Raw genomic sequence first — 12122 nt, 5'->3', positions numbered from 1 at the left:
AAGAGACATGATTATTGTTTATACCCTATCTTAAAGCACAAAAATCAGGCCCAATAAATATGAAAGACCCACCTAAGAGGGTGGCCCCACCTCTTTAACAAGGTCGAGCACGATGAAAAGAGGCAGCTTATATTTATCTAAGTAAGTAACTGTCTCCTCAAATTTCTCCAACTATCTCTATCTTCTCTAAACGATAGATCCTAACAAACTCTCTAGATAAAGGGAATGGTTATCCATCAATAAAGATGGAACTACTCCAACAAAGGTGGTTATCTACTCTAATATAAATACACTGACACTTCTCAGGTATATTCACGTTATAATCTATTAAAAATCTGCCTAAAGCCCTTACTAACTTAAGCATCGAAATCTCTTGTAGGTACCACCTCCCATCTCCTCATGAGGAACTCGGACATGCGGCAAGTCGGCACCAAACAAGTCGGATGCTGCCATCAAAAGGGATTTGGACCTCACGTTCAAGCCCAAATTAACATTTCAAGTAACCCTCGAAACATTGACGCCATTGCTGGAGACCTGGAATTCACCTTCTGGTAATGACAGACCACCAGTATGAAGATGGCTACACAACGTCTAAATCTAAAGTTGAGCCCTAACCAAAAGGCAACGCCATTATACTACCTTCACCACACCAGACGCATGGTCCTCATGGGGAAAGGCCATCAGAAAAATGCCAGCCAAGGTGGATTCATTCGGAAATCTGTCACCTTGAAGAGGAAGAACCCCCACAAACGGCTGAGATACTGGGCCTATTTTGTGGCTAGCGAGAATGGCTGGAACAGCTGGAGTATGAGGCTGAGCGACAGCGAGAAGCAGAACGAGAGTTGCGGAGAGAGGTAAGACGACAAAAGGAGCTAGAAGAAAAGCTCCAGAAGTTAGAAGCCGACCTTCGCAATCAAAGTAATTGAATAGATCGAGAAGACAGCTCCCTAGGTGGGGAAAACCTGTTCATAGAAGAGATCATGCGGGCTAAAGTTTCCAGCAATTTCAAAACACTTGACATGAATCTCTATGATGGGACGACCGATCCAAGGCACCATCTCAGTAACTTCAAAAGCAGGATGTACCTGGCTGACGCCTCTGACACTACCCGTTGCAAAACCTTCCCAACAATGTTGACCAAAGCGGCAATGAATTGGTTTGACAACTTGCTCCCATGTTGATAACTAGTTTCGATGACCTAGCAAGGAAGTTTCTAACCAGATTCTCCATCCAGAAGGATAAAACAAAGTACGCCCCGAGCCTACTAGGAGTTAAGCAAGAAGTCGGCGAGACTTTTCGTGACTATATGGAAAGGTTTAACAATGCCTGCCTAGAGATTCAAAATCTGTCCACTGAAGCCGTGATTATGGGCCTAGTCAATGGTCTCAAAGAGGGACCATTCTCCCAGTCAATATCCAAATGATACACGACTTCTTTGAATGAAGTTCAAGAAAGGGTAGAGAAATACATCAAAATAGAAGAAAATTCTCGACTCAGGGAACCCTTTCCACGGACAAACCTGCCCTATTACCCTCGAGACAAGAAAAAGAATCCTTCAACCAAACGACTCATACAGAAACGATTTGGAAAGGAAAGAAAGGATTGTAAATATTTTGAACAAAATCAAAACGTAAAAACAATTCTCTAATTAAAACAGGTCGGGTAAAAATGAGTTATATCATACACAAGGATGACAACCTTGTAAAAACTAGAAAAGGGAGGGAATAAGAATATAATCCATTCACCTAAGGCGCCAATTTATGCTCGACAAAGCACAAAATTCATGAGCCGACCTTTTTAAATGGTCGCTCGGATAAAGCGACGAGGTTCAAATTGGTGTCGAATGGTTATAATAAGGATTGATGATTAAAACTAGAAAAGGGAGGGAATAAAAGAATATAATCCATTCACCTAAGGCGCCAATTTATGCTCGACAAAGCACAAAATTCATGAGCCGACCTTTTTAAATGGTCGCTCGGATAAAGCGACGAGGTTCAAATTGGTGTCGAATGGTTATAATAAGGATTGATGATTTAAAACAACTGAAGCTCATGAGTTAAACAAAATCAAGTAAAAAATGACCATATGTTCTAAGCGATTTGTATTAAAAACAAGTTGTATAAAATTCTATCACTCTAGAAACAACTTGAATCAAACAAGTTGAATAAATTATTGAAATTCATTCGATAATCCTATCCACTTAATTGCTCGAGTTCGACTTTATAAAGCTCGATCTCGAGCAGGGACATAATGGATAAAGCAATGAAGTCCGATGGCTATAAAGATGATCTGATACTTTAAAAGGACTCAAAGTAAACAAGTTGTAAAACAAGTTGTGGAGTATTAAAAACAACTCGAACTAAACGAGTTGCATGAAATCAGATCAAGAAATAGCCACATTTTAATTAAATGATTTGAAATGAAACAAATCGTAAAACCTTAAAACTACTCGTATCGAACGAGCTAGACGAGTACCCAGAAATAATTACGAGTTTTGAAATAAACGATTTGCATCAAAACAAGTTGTACAAAATTTGTACTATTAGTTTCAAAAATGATTTGTATTAAAACAAGTCATTATGCTACAAAACAACTCGAACTAAGCAAGTTGCATAAAATTCGATCAAGAAATAATCATCTACAATCTTCAAAATAACTCGGTATAAAATGAGTTGTACAAAATCAAAATAAGTTTCAGAAAGGTGATTTGTATTAAAACAAGTCATGCATCCTCAAAACAACTCGATCTGAGCGAGTTGTACGAAATTATGACAAGAAATATTCTCTGGTTAAGAAAGATGTGCTAAAACCAATCATACAAAGCCTACAAGCCTTAAATAACTCAGAAAGAACGACTTGTACAAATCAGTTCTAAGAAAATACTTGGCCAAAAACAAGTCGTGTAAAGAGAGCAAGTCACACAGAACATAAAAATGACTTGTAATATCAGATTGCAATACGATAAAGTAACAATTACCCTACAACAAAATGATAGCGCACGGGAAAAGCGCACAAATAGTTATGGAGTAACGATTACGAAAATGTTACATCATTCAAAGCATGTTGAGTTGACCGACTTCCTTGGCTTCAGATCTCAAAACTACTAGGCAGCTTCTCCACAACTCAACATTTCGAGTTGGTAATCCAATTGCTCGAGTCCGACTTTGTAAAGCTCAACCTCAAGCAGGGGCACTGTTCATATCCTGGCCCAAAACACAAAAACCAGGCCCAATAAGGATGAAAGACCCACCTAAGAGGTCGGACACAATGAAAAGGGGCAGCTTATGCTTATTTAAGTAACTAACTGTCTCCCCAAATCTCTCCAAATATCTCTATCTTCTCTGAAAGATAGATCCTAACAAACTTCCAAGATAAAGAGAACGGTTATCCATCAATAAAGATGGAACTACTCCAACAAAGGTGGTTATCTACTCTACTATAATTACACTGACACCCCTCAGGTATATTTACGTTCTAATCTATTAAAAATCTACCTAAAGCCCTTGCTAACTTAAGCATCAGAGTCTCGTGCAGGTACCATCCCCATCTCCTCACGAGAAACTTGGATAGGGGACAACTCGACACCAAACAAGTCAGACGCTGCCATCTAAAGGGATCTAGACCTCACATTCAGACCCAAATTAACATTTCAGGTAACCTTCGGAATAATTATATATGACACTTTTTATATATATTAATTATTAAATTGCACTATTGCTCTGGCTTCCACTTTTTTTTATTTTTTATTTCTAAAAATCATTATTAAATGAAAAGTGATCGAAACGTTTTATATATTTAAAGTGCATGCTTTAATTGGTTACTTAGTCACACAATCTTAATTTGCGACCAATTTTTTTAACCCAAATATTTTTGGGTAGTTGCTTAAATTAGTAGCTAAATCCGTCACAATCTTCTTTTTACGACAAATATGATGTCAAATAATTTTCAGTCACAAATCAGTTACTACTATTATGATATATTTTCATAATAGTCGTGTCCCGAAATTTTATTTCAGGCATACTAGATGTTGTGCTTTTGAGTGTGTAACAATACCAAGAATAATTTAAAATGACTGGTACCGTTGAGTTTGCCTTATAGTTATCCCTGATGTATGTTTTTGAAAGGAATAATGTTATATATACATCTAAGTATTTTTATTAATCAAGTTCAATCAAGTTAATTTAACATTAATAAAAATTAATTATAGATAACATTGTTCTATGTTTTATTAAATTAGGGTTTAAGGTCCACTTTTCAATTTAGGGTTTAGGGTCACCCACCAAGGAAAGTCATCAATTACATATTGGAAGGATTCGCATGCGGCGGCGACACAAGCTCGGCCAGGAAAAGAAGCTATCAGATCATGCTAATACTACAAGATGACCCAACATCACAAACAAATGCTTTCCACATCCCGGAAATCACGTTTGCAAACAAAGATTTTCAATCCAAAACTCATAATCTTGATGACCTAGTTGTAATCTCGGTAACAACAGGAGACTTAACGATCCAAAAGGCCCTCATGGATCCCGGAAGTAGTGCCGATGTCCTATTCCTATCTACTTTTAAAAAGATGCAGTTAAGTGAAAAGGTGTTACAACCATCCTCTTGCGAATTGGTCGGATTCTCCGGAGAAAGAGTCCCGGTAACAGGTTATGTTTGGGTGAGGACTACCCTAGGGGAGTATCCTTATTCCAAAACTTTAGATATTCAATATTTAGTTGCCGATTGCTTTAGTCCTTATAATATCGTACTCGGGAGACCATCTTTAAATGCTTTCGAAGCTATAGTCTCCGCAGTTCACCTCTGTGTTAAGTTTTTCTTACAGGATGGAACCATAGCGACAGTACACTCTGACAGAAAGGAAGCGAGGCAATGTTACAATGTTGGACTCAAAATGAAACAACCACTAATGCCGAGAATCAATTCGGTCTACAATACCGATGATATACCAAGATTAGCCGAGCTAGATCCTCAGACAAATATAAAGGAACGACTTGTGCCGATCGATGACCTCCATAAGGTAAGCATTATTGGCAATGACATCCAAGGCACTAACATCAGCTTCGCATTGTCTGTAGGATATATGCAACAAATTATCGATCTACTCCAAGCAAACGCCAACCTGTTCACTTGGACCTCAACCGACATGCCAAGGATAGACCTAGAAGTTATATGCCATAAACTCGCTCTGGATCCAAAAGCTCGTCCAATAAAACAAAAGAAGCGACTCCTAGGACAAGAGAAGATAAAAGCTGCTATCAAGGAAACACAAAAATTACTAAGTTCAGGGTTCATTCAAGAAATCTGCTTTACATCTTGGTTAGCAAATGTTGTCATGGTAAAAAAGAATTCCAGAAAATGGCAAATGTGCGTTGACTTCACCGATCTAAACAAAACCTGTCCAAAAGACTCATACTCATTGCCGTGCATTGACAAGCTTGTAGACAACACTCTGGGTACAAAGTTTTAAACTTCATTGACGCCTATTTAAGCTATAACCAGATACTCATACACCCTTTAGATGAGGACAAAACAACCTTTATAACTGAACACAGGAATTTTTGCTATAAAGTAATGGCTTTTAGCTTTAAAAATGTAGGTGCCACCTACAACGCTTGATGAACAAAGTTTTTTAGAGCTAGATCGAAAGAAATGTGGAAGTGTACGTAGACGATATGGTCGTCAAGTTGGGAAATGAAAAGGCTCATTTGTCCGATCTCAAGGAAGTATTTAAGCAATTGAGGAAGTACAACATGCGCCTTAACCCTGAAAAGTGTGCATTCGGGGTACAAGGAGGAAAGTTCCTAGGGTTCATGTTAACCCACAGAGGAATTGAAGCAAATCCCGACAAATACAACGCGGTCATACAGATGAAGTCGCCAACAACGATCAAAGAAGTACAATAGTTAACAGGAAGGTTGGCGGCCTTATCAAGATTCCTACCAACGCTAGCAACAAGATCATGCCATTTCTTTAACACACTGCGAAAGTCTAGAAATTTTGCATGGTCTGACAAGTGCGAAACAGCCTTCACTGAGTTCAAGACAATCCTGGCATCACTTTTGATATTGAAAAAACTAATACATGGTAAACCACTGTATTTATACCTCTCAGTTTCTGCTAATTCAATTTTATCTATGCTTGTAATAGAAATAGATCGGGAGCATCACCCAGTCTACTTTATCAGTAAAATGCTACAGAATGTAGAAACACGATACCCAACTATTGAAAAACTAGCCTATGCTTTGCTAATTACAGCACGGTGTCTATGAAATTATTTTCAGGGCTACGAGATCGTGATACGAACTAATCAACCATGGTGGCAAGTACTCACAAGACCCGATCTTGCAGGAACGGTAACATAGTGGTCGGTTGAGTTATCTGAATACGCCATCAACTATCAAGCTTGAGGCTTGCTGACTTCATTGCAAAATTCACCCCAACAGACAAGCTCTATTCGGAGTGGGAATTATATGTGGACGGTGCTTCCAATAAGGATGGCGGGGGTGCTGGAATTGTGCTCAAAGACAAAGCAGGGGTTTCTACCGAGCAATCAGTAAAGTACATATTTCCAGTAAGCAATAACCAATCCAAGTATGAAGAACTGCTGGTCGGCCTATGCCTAGCCAAAGAAAGTAGAATTCAACACATCAAAGTCTATTGTGACTCCCTCCTCATCGTTCAATAGGTAAATGGCATTTTTACAATATCTAACATAGGTAAAACATTTAATTCAGCAATTTCAAAATTTTTAAATTACACATGCTCATAGGCATGAAAACAATAGGGCCGACATCTTATCTAAACTGGCTACATCAAGAAAAACAGATACACCACCAAAATTATCACAGATAACCCTGGAACAACCTAGTATATGCAACGACCTTATTCTAAGTTTGTCACAGGACAAAGACTGGAGAACTCCATATGTCAACTATTTAAAAAATAGAACCATACCAACAACAGTGGAAAACTCAAAGATCTTCAGGAAAAAAGCCAATTTTTTCACTCTTATTGGAAATGATCTATATAGAAGAGGATTCTCCCGGCCTCTGCTAAAGTGCCTGGGAGACGAAGACGCCGCCCTAGCAATGTCAAAAGTACATGAAGGCATTTGTGGCACACACATAAGAGGTCAAAGTTTAGCAGCAAAGTTACTAAGAGCAGGGTATTATTGGCCCTTCCTCAAGAGAGATTGCATGAACAAGGTCCAACGGTGTGACAACTGTCAAAAGTGCGCATTCGTAATACACAACCCAGCCGAGATGCTACACACGTCAGAGATCGGATGGCCATTCCACAGATGGGGGCTTGACATTTTTGGTCCTTTTCCAGTATCACAAGGCCAGGTAAAATTCCTACTTGTAGCAATTGACTACTTTACGAAGTGGATAGAAGCTCAACCACTCGCCAAAATAACAGCAGACAAGGTACAAAGTTTCATTTGAAAATTTATTATATGTCGATATAGGTTACCTATGGACATCGTCACTGATAATGGTAGACAGTTTACTAATAAGAAAATAGCATATGTTTTACAAAAATTGAACATAAACCATCATTTTTCATTGGTCGAACACCCACAAACTAACGGGCTCGTCGAAGCAGCTAACAAGATCATTTTGTAGGTATTAAGAAAAAAGCTAACCTTGGCCAAAAGTCAGTGGGCCAAGTTAATACCAGAAATACTTTAGGGATACAACACCACCCCACAGTGACGGACCCAGAAAATTTATGTTGGAGGGCAACAATAATATACATTACTATCCAAAGATATATTAATCTAAATTAAAAAAAAAATAAAAGTGCACATTAATTATTCGAATAAAAAAACTAAAAATTACATATAATAAAATAAAATGAAAGATATTTTTTTAAAATAATCTTCTATTATTATTTCTATAAATAAAAAATATATATTCTAAATTAGTAAATTGATCAATTGACTTTAGAAATGTATATGCAACATAATTACATATAATAAAATAGAGCGAAAGATAAACAAATAAATAATAAAGATCACTAAATTGAGAATAAAATAAAATATATAAATTTATAAAGAGAATAAAAAATTAGATTAATACCTAAACTATAATTGCTTGAATTATAATTTGTAATTGAAAATATCAAAAAGAGAAACAATGAAATTGAAAGATACATAGAGTCATGAAGAGTTATATTTAAAAAATAGAGAATTTAAAATTTAACTTTTGATGAAGAAAAGATGACCACTAGAAAATGAATAGAAAAAGAAGGTTGAAACTAAGAAGAGGATTTAAGAGAATAAAGGAGTGATGACGATTGGGATTTGAGAATGAGAGAAGACTAAATTTGATTTGGTTAACTAATAGTCAAAATGATATAAAGATAAAGTAGATTTGAGACTTTAAATAATAGGCTAAATTTATTTGCAATAGGGTTATTTAAAATTTAAAATGGGGGCATATTATATATGTATATATTTTTTTTTTAAAAAATAAGAGTGGGGGCAAATGCCCCCTTATTACCCTACCTGGGTCCGTCCCTGCCACCCCACAAAGTTCGACCAAAGAAACACCTTTCAAGCTAGTTTTCAGAACCGATGCCATGATCCCAGTAGAAATATCCCAAGGGTCAATCAGAACCGACTATTTTAATGAAGAGGCAGATGACCAAATGAGGAACGCTGAGTTGGATACCATAGAAGAGGAACGACAAGCCGCAAGAATACGACAAGAAGTAATGCAGCTCATAATACAACACAAGTACAATAAGAAGGTCAGACCTCAGCCATTACAACAAGGACCCCTCGTCCTCAAATGCCTTGAAGATGTCAGCAAAACCCTAGGGCAAAGCAAGCTCGCCGCAAATTGAGAAGGTCCCTTCCGAGTTTCGCAAGTTCATGGCGGAGGAGCATACTCCCTACAAACTTTGGAAGGGGTCGATTTACCAAATACATGGAATATTTTGTCATTACGGTTATACTACATTTGACCATTTGTAAACAATTCGAAGATCCGGAAGGTACTCTTTTTCCTACCACTGAGGTTTTTCCCAAAAAGAGTTTTACTCGGGGAGGTTTTAACGAGGCCGACCACTTCAAAGCATCTCAACATTATCTTAAAATAATAATTCATGCATCTTTTCTAAACGATCTGTCAAAACAAACATGCGATGAAAATCAAAGCACCATTTCAAACATACAAAAAGCAACAAAAGATGTTGCACGGTCATTTAAAAAGCATTATAGCTTTACAATCCGAGAAGGTTCAAATGAAACTATCAAAAGACTAAAGTCCATCCAAACAAACTAGTACAAAATAAAAGTTCTAAACATCAATTATCTTTTCCAACTGCACCTGCAGTCTCATCCTGGACCTTCCCTCCAAGTTCGTCATCCACCAGATGTCCATCCAAAACAATTTTTGTAACATTAAAACGACTAACATCAAAGTCAGGAGAAAAAACAGCAACTTGATTTATAGCGCGATCAAATCCCGCCGCAAATAACTCTAGCCCTTCATCCTCAAGCTCTCTAATTCGAGATGTCGTTTTACCCTTCTCCACATTAGATTTCTGCAACTGGCTCTGAAGTGTTCGAATCTAATCTTGCAAGTTTTCTACCTCCACCGCCAGATCTTTCATCTTCTTGGTAAGATCGATAACTACCCCTTTCCTCTCAGCAACAGACCTCTCAAGCTTCATAAAATTCTTAGCATCATTCCTTTCTTCAACCCCCAGTAACTCTGTACTCCGACCAACACAAGGCAACATTGTACCAATAACCTTCAACAAACCAAATTTTCATACAATTAAAAGCCACAAATAACGAACTAGGAAAAAGTCTATATCACAAATCAAATTCACCTGAAGATACTACCCATTACCTCCCTCCCAGCATCCTTTAGCACTTAAACATCAATTGGATTTTGAGCGACCCTATCTGCCAGGGCAGCAAAAGGAAATTGATCACTCCAAGTGGATTCTACACTATCACCATTCACAAAGCCATGTAACCGCATTTGCTTCTTTACCTCATGTCTAACCCCAGAACCAAAAACCAAGTCTACACCAGAAAGGATCTCAAGCGAGCGTTCAGGCTCAAGACTCTTCCGTTTCTCACCCCGAGGGTGCGCACTAGACTGTGCAGTATCAGCAACATTGTTCTTCATCACCTAACTCCCCGAGACCTCCCTACCCTCCTTGTCGTTTATCACCTTACTCCCTGAGACCTCCATACCCTCCTTTTTCTTTTGATCAAAGAAAGATCTCATCCTTGCCGAGGACAAGCTCAGAACCCTTCCACCTGTACAAACAAAGTACAACAAATTATCACCATATAAAACAGTCTAAACAACAAAGCAACATTAGCATGACCCTCAACAATGTAGCTATTTAACCCATCAACATCATTTTTAAACTTCAAAATCTTCGCAATAGATAACAATTTCCCGGCAGAAAAATAGTCAATAAGATACTCTAATAGCAAGTCTTCTTCCTCAGACCTCTTAACAGCATCCAGAACCTGCATGGATTCGGGGCACCAATAGAGAGGAAACTTTTCTCCTAATTCACTATCTAAGAAGAAAGGATACTCTATTTCACAGGAGCGAACTTTCACAAACATTTCCTTAAAGTTTTTTAAAGAATATTTGTACAAGACAAACAAAGAGCGCCATGGATAACTGCTCAAGTTTATCCAGAGACCTTTTTGAACCCCCTTCGTTTGGAATAGCGAAAAGAAGATGTTCAAAGAAGGCTCATACTCCAGAAACCCCATTAAACACTCAAAGGCACGAAGAAAAGCCTAAGAGTTGGGGTGGAGTTTGGAGGAAGCACAGTTCAACTGTGTCAAAATCATACACTCAAATTCTGAAAAAGGGAACTTTACATTTAGTTCCGTCACTAAACAAGTATACACATAGAAATAAGCCCAATCACCCATTTTTCACAAACCCTCTCCTCCCCGTTACAGGAAAGTAGTTCGATACCAACACCAGAGCCGCGAAGACCCAACTCACGGCGTTAAGCTCAGCTAAACTCTTAGAGTTTTGGAAAAGGGAAGCGCGACACTTCACGTCCGCATGTACCCATTCACATAAATCATCCTTAACCTCCACTACTTTATCTTTTGGTTTTTTCATTTCTAAAACATATTAGAACAGACAACAGGGAACAAATGATGGAAGAAACAAAATACTAACCTTTCATTGTCATCTTCTTTGACTTGAGGCTACAAAAAACATTCATGAGCACATGAGCAAACTAAAGAGGCCCCAAGTACATAACGCACTATCACACGATTCACATTAGGAAATTAATCCTGACCGTTGGATATCGTAACTATTCACTTACCCAATGAGACATTCACGGTCATGATCACCTCAAACCAATACCCCATTAACATTTATTACTGAGAAAAATGAACGTGTCATTTTGTCTCCCAAAGTCAGCAATAAAGACACGCATTAAATAAGGCTGTCACAAAGGGTTGACGAATGCTAAAATCGGCATCACGTTGAGCTTGGGGACTCAGGTGCTACAAAAAAAAGGTATAACGTCGGAAATTCGGACATAAGCTCTCAACTTGCTACCGGCACCAGCAAGTCAAGTTTGGGGGCTGTGATCCATACCCAAACGATTCGGGGCCGACGTTACACCTCAGAACTGCTAGGTCAAAGTCGGTTGAGCCAAAATAAAAGAGAGGGATCCGCGATACACCTCAGTTGAGGTCCCAGGAATCTCCGAATTACAACAGATGCACTTTTCAAAGATAAATAGCAAAACACAAACGACCTAGCACACACATGAGACAAATCACAAAACAGAGCTCTCCGAATACTATTATTATATTGTTGAGATCACAAACTGACTTAGCCGTTGGAGTTCTTTTGCAGGTTCTCCACATTGTTCGGACGAAGAAAGAATTTGTGGTGCAGCACATAGGAGGAGGACATCACTAGTGCTCTTCCAGTTGCAGACGACCCATACCTCGGGTCCAATTCCGACAAGAACAGTATTAATGAAAAATATTAGTTGTTTAATATTTTTCTTAAATGTATTTATACATTTGTTATATTAATTTTATTTTATTATTTAACAATAATTAACAAATATAAAATAAATAAACAAAAACTAAA

The sequence above is a fragment of the Arachis ipaensis genome, chromosome B04, assembly GCF_000816755.2.
Source record: "Arachis ipaensis cultivar K30076 chromosome B04, Araip1.1, whole genome shotgun sequence".
Lineage (NCBI taxonomy): Eukaryota > Viridiplantae > Streptophyta > Magnoliopsida > Fabales > Fabaceae > Arachis > Arachis ipaensis.
Note: the sequence above shows the minus strand (reverse complement) of the source record.